This window comes from Falco peregrinus, chromosome 3 (genome assembly GCF_023634155.1).
Source record: "Falco peregrinus isolate bFalPer1 chromosome 3, bFalPer1.pri, whole genome shotgun sequence".
NCBI lineage: Eukaryota > Metazoa > Chordata > Aves > Falconiformes > Falconidae > Falco > Falco peregrinus.
Genome location: NC_073723.1, coordinates 11,602,824 through 11,620,084, shown reverse-complemented (window position 1 = coordinate 11,620,084; position 17,261 = coordinate 11,602,824). Strand labels below are relative to the sequence as shown.

At 38.9% G+C, this 17,261-nt stretch overlaps 1 protein-coding gene across 3 annotated transcripts in view; it reads left to right on the top strand.

Annotated features, from left to right (window-relative positions):
• The window catches only part of BASP1 (brain abundant membrane attached signal protein 1), a 52,422-nt gene that overhangs the window by 24,596 nt on the left and 10,565 nt on the right, over window positions 1–17,261 (top strand). The window contains exon 1 of one of the 3 annotated variants that reach the window (XM_055798396.1): window positions 15,734–15,754. The exons of the other annotated variants lie outside the window; for them this stretch is intronic. The gene's annotated coding sequence lies outside the window, so the exon portion shown is untranslated. Of the gene's footprint in view, window positions 1–15,733; window positions 15,755–17,261 lie in introns of those variants that run through there. 3 annotated transcript variants of the gene reach the window in all.

Genomic DNA, 17,261 nt, shown 5'->3' with positions numbered 1-17,261 from the left:
TCACTCTGGTTTTCTTCTACTTTTCAGCTAGCTTGTGTCTATATTCAGCTCTGTATTTGAAAACTTGTGAACTTACAGTAGTTTCACTTCCTGCACAATTTCTGCCATCCCAAGCTGGCGTGCACTACACACACCTGCTCTGCGCACACCGTGGTGTGAAACTTTCCTCTTTCAGAAGCTGTGCCCTGGGGAGAGAGAAAGACACATTGTAATGCCGGGAGGGGAAAAAAATAACCCAGCCTCATCCATAAAATGGCCATTTCTCAGAACCAGAGTGGTCATCTTGCCCTCTGAAAAACTTGAAACCTGGGCTGTGTTTATGTTCTTTCTTCATGTATTTTTAAGTGGAAAACTGTTGACACTCGCTGAAGGAGTAATGTGCTACCTGTGCTGTACTTCTCCCAGGCAGGAAAGAAGTGTCCTGCCATTAACTGAAAGTCTTTGCAAGCCTTAGCAATTCTGACCTGACAGAAAGATGGGGTCTGGAAAAACAATCCTCTGCAGTATTTACTTGAGCCTTCTTTCTGTCCACGCAAACCAAAATTAGCAATGTCAGTGTAGACATTGGGTAGTTGTGCCACACACGGTTTTATGAGATTGCATAAACATCTTGTTATTAAAACTTTAAATATTTACACTGAGATTCTGCTGCCTTCTGGACTCCTGTGAGATTATTTCTGAGCACTGAAGCTGGGTTTTTTTTAAATAGAATATTCTAGGATTGACTTTTTAACATAAAACTGCTTCAGCACTTTTCTAATCAGTGGTTACAGATTAATTTACACTATACGACGGCTTAAGTGTTGCTTGATCCTTTTACAGTTCTAGCAAAGACTGTCCATTTGAGTAAGATTATGTAGCTTTGAAAAAAAAGCAGGTTTATATAGGACACTGAAACAAAATTAAGTAGAGTTCAGGGTGCTGCCTTTTGCTGGTACCGCCACATTTGGATTCCACAATGATAGGGCATATTTCTGTGGTAGGGCCTTTAGGAAATCCAGGCTTGTGCTGACTGTTCCTCTTAAGGACCCACTATAAATGCCCCGAACTGAGACTCCTATTGTTTTTGGTGAGATTTGAATTGGGGCATTAAAGCAGAAATCATTGCAGTAGGTTAAACTTCAAACTCTTTTCTGTTTAGCTGTATATACATATAACAAAACATGCCCTTGGCTTGCAAAATATTATCCAGTTGGCAATCACATGGCAAACAACATGCTGAAGATTAAAAGACTCTGTGCTTTAAACAACATTTTCTATGCTTGATGCAAGAGTTTCCTTTTAATTATGTAGGGAACTAGCACTATTAAGAGGAGGTGAATAATTGCCATGTAAATTTGCAGATTTTCTGACTAGAAGTATTTCTTCAAAATACTAGTGGGTTGGAAATGCTGGGTGATGGGAGATAAGAAACAATTGACTATACCTGATGGAAGGACTGGCTTATAAATGACTGGGTGCTGCACTTGAATACAGTGGGACCTGGAGGAGCTGCAGACTGCCAAACATCACTCTTTGAGGAATGCAATGACAGCTCTCTTTTTAGTGCAGCAGCAGTGGCCCCCAGTCAGTGTGGAGAGGGGAATCACGGGATGAGGCAATTTATGCCAAAGAAGCAAATTACAGCTTCAGTTGTCTGCAGCGGGTCTTTTAATTCTGATATTTTCAGCATAATTTTATTTCATTCAAATAATGAGCTAAGCCTAATTTTTACCTCCTTTAGAAGTTTGGAGGGAGGTAAAGAAGGATGAAGTAATGACTTGGGAATTTTACAGTGAACATGGATGTTGGCTCTCTGTTGCTGTAACTACATCATCTGTCTCAACATACAGTAGCTATGGGAACAGGGCTATTGGACCTTGCAAAAGGAATGCAAACATTTCACTGCTGCTTTGCCATTCGTCAGAGTCTTTTTCTCAGAAGTCTTAAAATAATTTCCATTCTGGTCTTAGCTCGTTCAAGCTTAGAACTATCTGCGGCATCTCCCTCCTACAGAGTCAGTCTCAAGGCAAACAGGTCTCTCTTCTCCATATTCTTCCAAGTCTTTGTATCAAATTCTGCTTTGTTGACATAGTTTTCTTGGGGTTTTGTCCTCCTTCACTGAGCAAGGACACAGAGTAAAATACAGCTGTAGACAACAGAGGAAACCAAACGGGCATAGGGTAGTTTCTCTAGCATCACAAATAGCTTCACTGCTTAGGACACAACTGCAGCTGGGCAGCTTAGTCACAGATTTCAGGGAATATGGTGGTGGTGGTGAGCAATTCAAAAATGCCTGATAGAATGGCTTATTAAAATACACAGTAACAATAATCTTACTGTGTTTCAGAAAATGTAGCAATCAGCTGCAAGGAATAAGGGGCATTAAGCAGCTGATCCAAGAAGCAGCTTTCTAAACAAGGGGTGCTCATACTTGGTAGAACCTATATATGTATCTATACATATATATATGTATATATATACAAATTCTTAAAAATAATGTAATTTAAATATAGATACAAATGTAAGTTGTAACTTAGTTCAGTGCTCCTTTCTACACAGCATGCTGACATATGCTGCAAATTTCCTGTCCTTTCCTGGTTGAAGAATTGACAAAATTAGGTGTGTGTATATATATAAATATATAAATATAAATATAATTTTTATATAAAATTATATATATATTATATATTTTTATTATAAAATATATATTATATATATTATTATTATATATTATTATATTTATATAAATATTATTATTTCCTGTCCTTTCCTGGTTGAAGAATTGACAAAATTAGGTGTGTGTGTATATATATAAATATATAAATATAAATATAATTTATATATATATATAAAATTATATATATTTTATGTATTTTTATTATAAAATATATATTATATATTATTATTATATATTTATATATATACACACACACCTAATTTTGTCAATTCTTCAACCAGGAAAGGACAGGAAATTTGCAGCATATGTCAGCATGCTGTGTAGAAAGGAGCACTGAACTAAGTTACAACTTACATTTGTATCTATATTTAAATGACATTATTTTTAAGAATTTGTATATATATACATATATATATATATATAAAAATAAGCTACTTTACCTGAGCACATTAAACATTGGTGGCTTTGGGGGGCGGACACAACGGGGGACGGGGACTGACAGAAGTACCATAAATACTGCTCTTTCAGAAAGCTACAGGAAAAGAAACAGGCAAGTTGAAGTAAATGCTTCTGTTGATGGTATTCGTGCTCACAGCATGACCCTGTCAAAACCTGGCTTGATAAGTTATAAGCAATATACCATAGAACTGATATATTCAAGATAAAGACAGTCACAGTGTCCTGGTTTCTGAGAGCAAAACATAGCTGAGTTTGAATCTCAAGAACTTGATCCAGGCTTACAATTTTTGGTTTCAAATCAAACCAGCAACATCCTGCTTCCTTGGAGATGAACTAAAATAAATCACCCGTGAAGCCTGATTCTGTTTCTTGCTTCCATCTATTCTACTGCAAGTAAGATTTCTTATTAAAATCACCATGGATACATGATCCTTATAATCCTGCAAGTCTTTTTCTGATTGTCTGCTTAGCTGCAGAAAGTTAACTAACACTGTGCTGAAGAGAAATGAGCTGCTGCCCCTCTCCCAACATCCCAAATCAATGCACCTCACTTTTGAATCAACCCCAGGCATTTTCCCCTGATTCCACGATAGCAGATGCATTTCACAGTGCTTTGCATCCATCCCAGTGGGATCTGGGGTGTGTGCTCCGTGCCGCATGGTGTTTTGCAGTAGCAGAGAAATAAAACATGGTATGGAAAGCTGCTTGGGCACCTTCAGAAAGAGTGGAGTAGCAGTTCAGAAGCAATTGCCCTGACACAGAGCTCTTTTGTGGAGGCCTGTGCATACTTCAGCAGAAAAAACCCACCCAAAACAAAAGTCTTTATTCAACAACCAGTATGATCACTACGGACCAGTTAGTTATTACTGGTAGACTGGTAAAATCAGTACTCTGATTTGTATCAGCACGTCCCTGCTGTGTAAGTATAAACGTGTAGTCTCTGATTTTCTACTTTGTTGCTTGTAGGCACGAAATCGAGTCCCTTAAATTCAGTGACATAAAGTACGTTAGGCAACTCGGTCGTTGTTGAGAGCATCTCCTGGGCTGTCTGCAGGTGGCTGCTGGACCAGCAGTGATCAGAAAGGAAGGGCAAGGATTGAGGACCCTGATTTAAGTAACTGGAACAAGATCTTGTACATAGCCACACTGCCGTCATTACCTTCTATCGATAAGGGCTTTCAGTCCAAGATAGTACAAATGACTTACGTGTCCCTTCTGGGTTCCTCCTTAGCAGTGTAGATGTGGTGTCATTATGTGCTTCTCACTGAAAAAGGCTGCATTAAAAATGACTTCTGTGACTGTTTAGTGTACTGCAGCAAATGCTGCTTAGATCTGTAAATCAAGACATTTGTTCTTCATTTTTAGCCATGCCCTTTCCCTGAACTTGTTTAATGAGACAGAGTTGTAAGATGTTTGTATGTTATCCAGCTGGACTGAGTGCTCAATTCTTGAACTCTGACTCTTACTACATTCTTATTTAAAAGTGTCCTGTGTCAATAGATAGTGGCAGCTATACTCTTAAGGCAGCCTTGTTTCACATAGTACTGCTCTAGTGTTGTAAGCAGTGTCGTAGACAGGAAAATGCCTGAGACTGGGTGAATTCTGGAATTTCTTTATTACTGAAGTCCTTGACAGCTGTGTTTCATAGGAGTGAAGGGGCACTGTAAGTGAAGGGGTGGTGGTGGTGGGGGAGTAATTTCTGAAAGTTAGTGCATGAACCAAAATGTTACATACAGTAGAAGGTGACGGTGAAGAAGGCTGTCAAATTTATTATCCTTCTTTGTCATAGAAAACATGCCAAGAAATCAGTTCCAGCATATAATGCAGTTTATGTAGTTACAGCAATATATACAGTTATAAAAGTACTTACAGAGGCATAGATTATTGCCTCTAATTTCTGATATCTGTTAAAATAAATTAAAAAAAACGTTGCTAACTGAACTCTTTTTTACCTGCTCTAGATTATAATCAAGGTGAGAATTTTTTCAACCTGTTTAACTATTTTTATTCCCCTTTCCTGCTGAATGTTGTGGCAAATGTGGATTGCTCAGATTTCTAGGTCAGCTATGCGTCTCAACCCAACTATGCTGAACGGCTGTTTACCAAGAATGACTTAAGTATACTGCTTTTTTCTGTACACTTTGCTGTTAAATTTCATTTGATGTCTTGCTGGGCCTAGTCTGGTGCATTCAGATTGTGCCGCTGCCTCGGTGACACCAGGCACTTTGAGCGAGCCAGGCTTGTGTCCAAACAGATGCTGAGCTCCAGTGCTGGAGTTGCTACTACTGGTCTGAGAGAGCTTTTATTGTTTGATGTTTTGCTTTTTTTGTTTTGGTGTTTTGCTGATGCTGTACCTTTCTTATCTAGTCCAGGACAACATCTTACACCTGTGTACAACAGCTAGTGTAATGGGACTTTATCTGATTTACAGCTATGGGTGGGGAGTACTTACTTTTTGTTTGCATGGAAAGGAGGTGAAGGCTGGTCTTGTGGCAGCGTATTCTTGCTCCTTTTGAACATGAGAAGGACAGATTTCCTATATTTCCTTTTACCTATTTTTCTGTTCTCTCCTGTCCCTCTCCTCCCCTCCCTCACAGTGTAAAAGTGAATCTCCTCCTCTTTATGTTTTCATCTAGTAACTCCAGCTTTTTTTGTGGGGTCTTTTGCTTCATGCCAGTTCAGAGGAAACAGGAAGATGACACTAACTGGTGCCAGGAAAAGGAGAACAGGCAACTTCCCATGCTGAGGAGTCATAGGACAGCTTGGAGCCAAGGTGCTCTGTCATGGCAATGGAGAGCTAAGCAGCAATATGGACCACACTGACCCTCTAGATAAGTTGCTTTAGTGTCTTGGTTAGAACAGAGGGCATCTCGCCTTCTCTGTGTGATGGTCCACACTACCCTGCATGCCAGGATAATTTACTGGACAATACTTCGGTGAGGAACATGGGAAAAAACAAAGAAAAGACAGTGCGAGGGAGGTGATCTGCCATGTGCCAGTACCTGTCAAAGCAGTAGATAACAAACATCCTTTCTTCAGAAATGTTCGAAAGGGAAAAGGTTGCCCTTTCATCCTTTCTCCTTCTCTTGCAAACTCTGTTGGACATAAAAGCAGTTTTACTCTTTAACATTGACATAGATTGACCTCAGAAATAATTAGTGGCATTCTGAAATGACTGCTAATTCTGGGGGCTGCAAAGATGTCTACCATTTGTCAAATACTTACACAACATTTGAATAATAAGAAAAAGCGTAAGGACCAATTTAGCCAATTTAGTAACATTTTCCTGGCATTGCTTGTTACACATTTGCTGTTAGACTGTGTTCAGTATGGACAATGGCAGTGAGTAACTTAATTTACTGAATCACGATAATTACTCACACTTCAGTAGCTCATGTTCTGGCTAGTGGTCTTATTTAAGTCTGTGTTTCAACTTTCCTTGGTACTTAAACTCTCAGATTCTATACATGAGCTTTTCTTGGCAACTATGCTTGTAATGTCCAGATTGGTTCCCTAATGCTTTAATATTTTTGAGATCTAAACCACCACTGTAGAAAAGAATTAAAACATAGCCTAGAATGAAAGAACTATTTAACAATTTTTATGCCCCTTTTCCATGGAATGGTATTGGGAAGTACAGGTTGTTCAGGCTCCTGGGTCTGCTACATGCTGTGATCCAGTGGTACCGAATAGTTATGTACAGCGGAGGTGCAAAATCGTGTAGCATCTCAGGGGAAAAAGATGGTAGGATTGCTTGGGGTTTTTTTACTTTTTTTTACTTTTTTTACTTTTTTTCTTTTTTTTTTTTCTTTTTGCGTTAAAGTCAAGGTGAAAATTTACATTTTGGGAGGATTTAGGTGGACAGGCATAATAACTTCCATGAACCTATTGTACCAAATTTATGCTAGTCTCTGATCGGAGAGCAAGTCTTGCTAGCGCTACAGAAACCTTCCTGCCATATCATGCTTCAAGAACAAAGGTACAGCTTGGAAGTGTTGATACAATAATTCTGTGGAAGTGTCTTCACCTCGATATTAATGTTTCAGGCTGTGACTGGTTGTTCTGACCACAGTGCCTGTAAATCTGCATCGCGCCCTTCCTTGAGTGCTGGTCGTCTCACAAATCTTAGCAAGATCAGCAATGGAGCACAGGGCCTTTCAGAGCTGCAAGATTGCTGATCTTTCCAGGTGGGGTGTTAAATGGAAAATAAACAGCTCTGTGATGCATTCCCATTTTCTGTGGATAATCATTGATTGGAAATAAGCACAGGCTGACAGGCCCAATGAAGTCCCCACAACTGAATGGGAACATAGAGTGACATTTATTCTTGTTTCTTTTTTCTTTTTTTCCTCTGTACCTTTCCAGTACCAAATAAGGGGAAAGAATACCCTTTTCTCAGATATCATTATCTTTTTACAAGATCTGTACTTTGTTTCCTGGTAAATTTAATTGTAGTCGTGGTCTAATCTCTCTTTAACACAAGAATGTATACATGCACAAAGTTGCTTTCTTGTTGCTCTCTTCTCCTGTCCATTAGTTAACAGAACCGTCAACTGCTTGATAATGTCACATGAGGGAAGACAGGACTTCATGTTTTCTTAGACATTAGTCCAAGATAGAGGTAAAGTGCTAATGGATAGTTGGGCTTTTAATTTCTTCCTGCTGTAGTGAAATATTTAATTACGTGTCCCGTGTTTTTGCAGCTGAGCATTAAGACTTTTGTTCCATATGCTTAATCACACGTGCCAAATCTTCATAAGCCCGGTGGTACGTTCTGCTCCACAGCATTGCGCTGAGGGGCTCGTCTGGAGAGGCTGTCAGTCTCAGCAATTTACAGTTGGGAAATGGCATTGCACCTTGCAAATGCAAAGAATATGCTTTCAGTAACCTTCTAAACAATGTTTTAAAGTGATTAATGCAGTCTGAGGAGGGGGACACTCCGTTGAGAAGAGAGTTAATAACTTTCAGGCTGTACAGGCAGGTGGCCATGTGCAACTGTAATAGTTCTTTTCTCTGGCTATTAGCTCACAGATATTGATATCCATCCAGGTTTACCGTTGATACTAATGTTTTCCAGCTGCTGCTTGCTAGTATGAGCGTATTTCTGGTAACTGAGGATCATGTTTGAGTAACTGTAGATTTCATACATTTGGGCTGCATATAAACCACTTGATTTTGGAAAAAAAAAAAAAATTGTTGAATGTGAGGTTCAGTAAAGCCAACTGGCTTCAGGGCCTCTGGTTCAGAATTCTTTGATCCAGCTCCTGACTTCATTCATAGGGCTAGCAAACAGTGCTGGAGCCTTTCTGTCTTTCTTCTTATTTTTTATTGAAAGAGAATTGTACTGGCAAATGCTAGGGATGTGATCAAAGATCCCGGCTAAATTTCACTCTCCTAAATATAAAATGTAGTATTTTAATACTTATTTGAAAGTACCAAATTACAGGTGGTCATTGCAGATTAACTTTTGTTTAGCATTCCTTAACATTCCTTTGTAGTTCTTTGAGTGAAACTGCAAAATTATTCTTAATGATGATGGCATTTTGTAAAGCCTGAGTTGTTGCTTTGCACTGTTATCTGTAGTTATCTTTGAGGGAAAGCTTATAAGGAAGAACTCTCAACAGCACTTAATTTTGAAAATATAACTCATGAAAATAGAAATTGGAACTAAAAATTAATGAAGGAATCTCTTCAGCAATACTGAATTTTCACATTGTTTTGTGTATGAATTACTTGGCATAGCAGATATATCACCACATTACACCAAACAAATTTCAGAGCCACTTTTATTTTAATCTAGCCTGAGAGCAAATAGTTATTTGCCAGTCACTAAAAATAGGAATGAGATAGGAAAAAAAAATGGCCAAAACCATCCAGGCAAAACAGTTGAAATGGCTTAACAGGCAGCCAATTTCAAATTCCCATGGTTTCATTTGTGGATTAATTCTATGCTATAAATAACATTTTAAAAAAATCAAATTATTGTTATAGTGCTTCAGCTGGAAAACCACTCAGAGCACCAAAAATACCAGTTAAGTGCAAATGAGGAAAGGAATTCATGTCAAAACACTCCAGAAGCTTAGTCGATGGAGAGCTAATAGCATAGATCATCTTGCAGTGATGCACTTTAGTTAGCTTGTAGACAATGAAATTGTTCTTGACTTTTTCATTTTAAAGTTAATTATTTTTTTTAGGGCAATTTTGGATTCTCCGTGTAGGTTTGAAATCAAAGAATTGTTGGGAGTGCCTCCTTCCTCTGTCTGTACTGATTTTGGCAGGCTCTGCACTCATAACGTACCAGTTGCTAGAGACTGTTCTTTTCTATCCACAATTCTTCTGTCCTCCTTGTGGCCTTATTGTACACTCCTGTATCAGATTTATTTCACATGGTGCTAGATGTCTTGATTTCTGAATATGTAAGGTTAACTTGTCAGAATAAAACATGCTAAGGAGAAACACTCCCACAAATTTAAAAAAAAAATTAAAGGACTCTTGTGGTTTTTTAATTTAACTGAATACCAGGCTAACAGGTATGAATGACTGAAATAAATTGATATTCATTTTTTAAATGAATGTTTCAGATACCTTTCTCTCTTTGCAAGTGCGCAGTGTTCCCAGCCTTAAGCATTTAAAATTAATGATGTTGGAAGAAACCATGAGACAAAAAATGCCTTCTGGATTTAGGACTCTTTCAGGACTTTTCATGCTAAAATGAGGATTAGGAATGAAATCTTAGATTATTTTTGTAATAAATACTAGAGCTGATGCTTTAAAAAATATTCCAAGTACTCTAAAGTTATGATAAAATACAGGAGTTCATAGAAACTGAATTAATTTGAAACTGAGTGTCATATGGTTATGATCCCATATTATTTAGTTAATTTAGCCTCACTTCTTTCTCAGGCTAGGAACTTTAAGATCATTTTGCACACATAACATTTTTCCTGACTGGTCTCTGACAGATATGATAATGAAAGCAGTTTTCTATGAGCTTAAAATATTCTTTTTTTTTTCCTCTTTGACAGTTATTTGAACTTTTGACATGGAACTTGTGCTTATTTTTGAAATTAATCCAAAAACTTTTTTTGCTTTTAAGATAAATTTAGTTTCCAACCAGTGACTACAAAATAGGTGGTGAACCTGCTCAACAGATACTGACATGAGATTTTTTCAAAAGCCTCATGTTTACATAATTGCCACGATGTAACCTGCGTGGAAGCAGAAGTCTGTGCAGCAACGTGTGTATGCCCTTTGTCTACTTATAATGAAAAAAACAATTACATCAAAATATTAAAAAAAAAATAACATCAGAGTAAATGGGTACAAAGTTAGAAGTTCACAAATTTAGCCTGTGACTTCGAGCCCGCAGTGCAGTCTACAACTTCGTAGCCACTTGCCCCTCGGTGCCAGTACTGAGACCTACACAGCTGTTCTTCATTCCCCTGATATTATTTACCTAGCCAGGTTTGCTCTGCTGGTCTTAATTTACTTATCAAGGCTTCTGAAACTCCAGAATACAGACTAGTTTGAGTAGACAGTGTGAAAATGCTGCTACAGAGGGGAATTTACTGAAACTTGTCACCCCTCAAATGCCTAATTCCTGCTCTTCCTTGCAGATGATCCTTTTGTTCCTGCTCTGTTGAGCATCATCTCCGGTAGTGCCGTGCTGCTACATCTAGTTGATATTTAGTCACACATTAAAGGAAGACACTTCTAATTTTCATTACTTTCTGTGACTGTGATAATGGAGTTGCTGCAGCTCAGATCCACAGGTAGGAAAGGCAGCTTCTGCAGGACGTGACAAATATAACTCAGAATTTTCAGACTTGTGTGAACTTTAAAAAGGTCTTGGAAAGGTAGTGAACCCATTTAGAGCTTTCTCTTGGATCTGTTCACATTTGAATAATTACTCCTAAAATGGATGCTGTTTTAACAAAGACTTGCATCTAATTAATAAACATAGATTAAACATAGCACTGACGATGACATTTCAGTCCAACACCTGAAAACCTAATGAAAGCAGGTTAAAAGGGGTTTATCGTAGTTTTTTAAGCATTTAAAAGTTCTATTTAAGCAAAATCGCTTTGTATTCTTACATCTGTCTTTAATAAAGCACTAAATGGCTGCCAAGCAGTAGCTTCATCTTTATCCAGCTGGATACACCTGAGCTTTCTTAGCTTGAGAAAAAATCCTTCTCAAGTGAACCAAAACTGAGTGAAATGTGCATATTTGGAACTATAAATCAAAATGTCCATGTACAGATGTTCTCAGCCTAGAGGCATAAAAGCAAAGGAGCTTGGTTCCAGAAGGAGCTTTCAGCAATACCTGAAAATGTTCAGAGATGCTTTATGGGTCCATATTACAATATTAGCACAGTACCGTACAATCTAGATGAGTGACTTGCTCGTTAGGCTATTCCAGTATGTCTGATACAATTCAGTACAGTGCCAATATGCAGAAAAACAGCCTTCTGTAACAGATTTGGGGTAAGAAGTCATACGAATAAGTTTGCTTTTTGAAATGAGGAGAAGTATCTCCTTTATAGCACCTGTTGGCATCAGGCTGAGCTTTGGCGAGGATGCGAAATGATACTGTCCCATTTTGCAGACGGTGGAGTTGGGCTGCAGGTGAGGTGGCCTTCCACACAACAGTGACTGGAAGAGACTGAGCAGGTTTGGGGCCCTTGTCTCCCCAGACCCCAGACTGCTGTGGACCCCTGGAAACAGGGAGAGAGAGAGTCTCATCATTTTGCACTTTGTTAACAGTGTTATTGCAGCAGTATGTGTCTGCCTTCGGGCTTGGGAAGGGAATATCTCATCTGTCATTTTTACCACGATATGCTTTGTACTATTGACAGCTCCCAAAAGCTTAAACCAAGGGGTATTGTCTCACTGCTCTGAGATGGCAATTTCCCCTTGAAAAGGTGACTCCTGCTCCAAATGGGCATGTTGTGGTTTTAGGGATATGAGGCTGGTTCTTTAGATTTGCAGGAAGATGCAGAGCTGGGACAGGCTTCACACATGAAGCTAAGTGTGAATGGCAGGGTATGACAAAATGTAAGTGTGATGGTAGTTTTTCATTATTTGTCTAGGTTGTCCTGAATAAAGGGAATAATTCCTTCTGTGTTTGAATGAAGTGGCTTGTGTTCGATTCTGTCAGGAGAAGTGTGTGACATGACGGAAGTTTGCAGTCACTGGCAACAGCATGAAAGGACCAGTCTTTTTAGCCCCATATATTCACACATAATAGACTTTGATAAGAAACCTTTTTTTTAATCATTCCTTTGCAAAAAGATAATAAATGCTTAAATAGAAGACTTGCCCTTTTATAGTGAAGAATTGCTGAAATGAAAGGGGGCAGTGAAACCGGCCAATTATGGAAAAAAGTTTTTTATTCTGTTTTATGTGTAAACCAGAGAATAAACTTAACTGTGGTATTGCTTACCCAGTTACCTGTGATTAAAAATAGTAGTAGTACAGGAAAGTAAGAGACTGTGGTAGGTGAGAGACTTAAATGAAGATCTGGGGTTGCGAATACTCTTAAAGTAGTTATGTGTTTCTTGAGACTTATTTCTTGGTACTGCCTCCCTTAGCATTTTCTGAAATAGCCTGAGACCTTTGAAAGTGGTATTTCCACGTATGGGTATGAGGCTTTACACTGGCATGTTTAGACCTGGCCCCTTGCTTGGCACTTGTGAGTTTGGTGGTCAACCTGTGCATGTGGGGGGGATTACCCAGAAAACTGCAGTGAGCAGAACTGTGTACATGATTTCTGCAGGGCTGAATGTCTCTTGGCTCGTGACAGCCAACATCTTAAAGTTCATGACGTGCAGCTCCCTCTCCCCACCCCCCAGGCAAATGAACTGCCAGTCCCCGGGAGCCAGAGCCGAGGCAGGGGGGCTGAGGCACGTACTTGCTTCTCATTCCCTGGTGAGATGCCGTGGGGGAATGCAGGCGACCTGCCCCACCGGCTAACCTGCTAGTGCAGGCAGGGGGAAAACCCCCAGACGGACGTGCTGCTGGGTCTGACCATTGCTACCTCACTGGCCAGGAGAACTGATTACAAAACAAACCCTCTGGAAAAGCCAGTTATTGTCAGGAGTCTTGGTAGCCGTGCTCTGTTAACAGCATTAAAATGCATTTATACCCTCCTCTTCTAGAATGTGAATGTACTGTGGCATGGATAGATTCCACGTGTGACTGGATGATCTTAAAGGTCTTTTCCAACCTGAATGATTCTTTAATTCTATGTGCTAATATGGGGGACAGCAAAATGGGACCCCAGTGCTGGTTTGAAATATGGGGTACTGCTGACAGGCATTAGTGCTGAAAGAGCTAACAGAACCTTGCTAGTGATATTTTTCTTTTTATTTCTGGCTCTGTCTTGAGAAATGAGAGCCCATTTCCCATATTTCTCAAGTCTTCATTGCTTTGGTAGACTTCTCTCATTTTAATCCTGAAATAGGATTAATCAATTATACTTTATATTGATGTCTGCCTGCCTTCTTTGGTTAGAATAAATGGGCTGAAAGCTCTTTAAACTGAAGGAGTGACTGTAAGAGTTCTATATAAATAGCTTTCTATACAGCATGTGGGCCTTGGAAAGTAATCTCTTTTCTGAGCGGTCTGAGCTGACCAGAACTGCACGTGGGCATACATATAGCCTTAGTATAGGGCTACTCTACATTGAAAGTCATATAAGCTAAGGCAATTGATATGCATTCTGAACTGCAGAAATTTAATTTTGGTCATACTAGGTATTAATTGCATTCATTGACACAAAATGGAAGTCAGTGCTTAGGTGAGGTGGAGGGAAAGAGACTACATCCAACTCCACAGCTATCCCTGTAAAGTTATTTTTCTTTTGCTTTTATTTAGTGAGTTTAAATTTGATAGCTCTAAGATGGACAGATTTCCTACTGATACTTAAACGGAAAAGAAAAACAAGTTATTTTATTGAATGGAGATAGGCACCTGATCACCTTTCTTGTTTTCTAGTTTTCATTTCATTCCCGCTGCATTGTTTGTTTTCCTTTTTGGGTAGCTGCTGGCTTCGAATGGTTCTGGCTGAGTAATTATTAAATCAGATTTCTGCCTTTCCTAGTTTGAATATAAATCTTTTAGTGCATTTCGTGGATGGCACTAGTTGCTCACTTTATGTCTTGCCAAATGGACTTGGCCTCCAGTCTTAGGTAACCTTCCCTCTGGCAGAGCTGGTCAGCCAACACAATATAACCTGAACCAAAACCAAGTAAAAGAAAAGAGAAAGTAGAAAAGAGAAAGTACAGTCAGTGAAGATGTCAGAAAGAAACTTGGGCAATCCCTCTAGATCTGGGAGTCCTGAATCCATGGTGACACATCCAACAGCTTAACACATGGCATGGTATGGCTTATTGCCTGGCATAGCTCTTACTTTGGGATTATTAGAACCACTTTACATTTTCAAAGTGGAAAGCTTTTTCAAAGTAAACCATTATCGTGTTGGCACACAAGACAAAACTCTGCAGTAGAGACTGGTTTTATTCTGCAGCCCCCTCTGTGACCTTGCACCACTGACACCAGAAAGCAAACTCTGCCTCTTCCCTGTCAACCATCTATGACACATTCTGAACCTGTGTTAGCTGATTACCGAAATACGGCACCGAAGGAGTGCAGTAGGCTCCATGTGACAGCAGTCATTGATGCATACCTATGGTTCTTCTGGGTCAAGAAATATAGCTGTCATTTCTCAAGTTTTGGAGAATACTGCCGGTCTTAATGAAATAGTGCCTAAGATGTCTTGGTATCTTGAACAGCCATTAAAGGAGTGTAAACGAGTAGTGGTTAAAAAGATGGAGATAGGTATCTCCACAAAGATACAAATAGAAATCAGCTGCTTAATGCTCTTTGCTTGCCAGTGATTGTTGTGTTCTCGTTCGATAATCCTCCCGCAGTGACTAAAGTGAGACTGGTAGGCTGGTAGGCCTAGCAGTGTGAATGTAATGCTTTGTTTAAAAAATGGAGGGAGGAAGGAAAAAAAAAAAGTCAAAATCCAGTATAAACATGCATTCTAAATAAGATCAAAAAAGAAAGTCTGGAACATGAGATTTTCTTTTGTGTTAAATGTATGCTGTTTTCAAACCCCACGTATTGTGCTAGTGTGAGAAGCAGGAATGACCAAAGTGACAAATTTGGTGTAATAGACCAAGCTACGGCCTGGTGGAAAATGTATATGGCACAAATGAGCGTCAGGGAACATGAATGTAAAACCTTTATCAGGATGTTGATCTTTCAGGCTTGCATTTCTGTCATTTCTTCTGAGCGTGTCTTTACTGCAAGACATTATTGCGACAGAGCTGTGAGAAGCTGAGAGCTGATAAGGTGCTGACACTGATACTGTGGTCATGAAGGAGTTTTTTTCTTAACAAAATGAAAAATACTTGTAATTCAGCCCAAAGTCTTGCAGGTTTAATTACAGGTAGTTTTGACGTTATCCAAAACATGACTGGGCTTGTATACGTTGACTTCAGTACAGAATTTTTCATTTGAAGTGAAACTTCCTACACAAGACTAAAAGTCAAAAGTTGTTATTTCAAGGAGAAATGCAACAGCTCTTCAGGAAATCAGCCTAAAATACCCTGTACGTGCTGCTGAGGTGGTAAGTAGGTTTTGTGTTGGTTGCTTGCAGGAGCTTAAATTCCACCAGAGGCATGATGTGTAATACTGTCCTGAAGATGTAAGCGTACTCAACTTTCTAATGCAATGTTAAACTTGTAGGTATTTTCAGAATAATATTCAAATTACTAATTTGACTGTCATTAGCAGTTGTGTATTAACTGGAGGATGAAATTGGTTTAATCCCGTGACTCTTGCATATACCTTCATTTCTGAGGAATGCTGTTGCTGTGTTCAGGGCTGAGGTTGCTGGGAAGGTGGGCACATCGCCAGTAACTGAAGAAGCTGCATGTTCTGTGATGGACATTTGTGAGAAGAGGACTGTGGTTATTCTTTTAAAATCAATCAACCTTTTCTAATGTCCAAAACCTGAAGTTGCGGTACCTCCTGGAACATCAAGGGGATGTGCAGTCATTTTGTTTTGAGAAAAAACAGGGAAAAGCTATTGCTGCACCTTCCTATAGAGCTGAAACTGATAAATGCAGATAGACAATGTGTTAATTAGATCCGTTACTTAGATAGGTAATGGAATAAAGGAATCAACAACAAATACTTAAATTGCTTATCTTTTGTTTTGCTGAGCAAACTAGATACTATATATTTTGGAAGGAAGCTCCTGCAATGCTCTCATGAACACCACAACACACACTGCACTGGAAAGTGCTGCGTTATGTGGAAGGCTTCCCTGTTTTCTTCCTTTCTGTGGTATAATTGCGGAGTCATGTGTTGCAGTCAGAAATGGTGTGTTACAGTGCATGTGGCTTGCATTTAAAAAAGAAACCCAAAATTTAGAATTGGATTTGGTTCATAATTATAAATGTGGTTTCATTGCCTGTAATGAGGACGTCATGCAAACAGAAGAAAGAAAATACATAGTCTTAAGGATTGCCATGATCTATCATAGGTCTGAGCTGTCTGTTAAAAGTCGTGTTCCTAGCTACAGGACATTTCTTACAGCTGGGGTATATGCCCAGTGCTTTTTCCAGTGAGCAGCACCATAAGCAGCCTAGACATGGGGAAGAAAATGTTGAAGAATTTAGCAGTCACTTGGAGAACCCATTTTCAAAGTAAAACTGGTAGTTCCAAGATCTCAAAGTTAATGTATCCATTTCTTACAGCATACTCTAATTTATATTCAAAGGACAGTCTCAACTTTGGTTAAAACTCGTTTGACCTGTTAAATGGGTGTTAAAGTAATACTTTTTTTTTTTTTTTTAAGTGTGGAATGTTGAACAGATATAATGTAAACGTAGATCTCCATAAATAATTGTCCCCAGTGACAGTTCCCTAGTTAAATACCCTAAGACCTGTTTCAAAAAGTGAATGTGGCTCTCCATGTCATTGTTAAGGAAATGGCAGGTGAATTTTCTATTTATGCAAACAGTAACCGAGAACCTTTGCTCCTGAAGAAAAAATGTAAATGAGGATTGTACAGTAATATTTTTTTTCCGAATAGAAAAAAAGAATTTGAAATCTTTTCACGTGCCTCA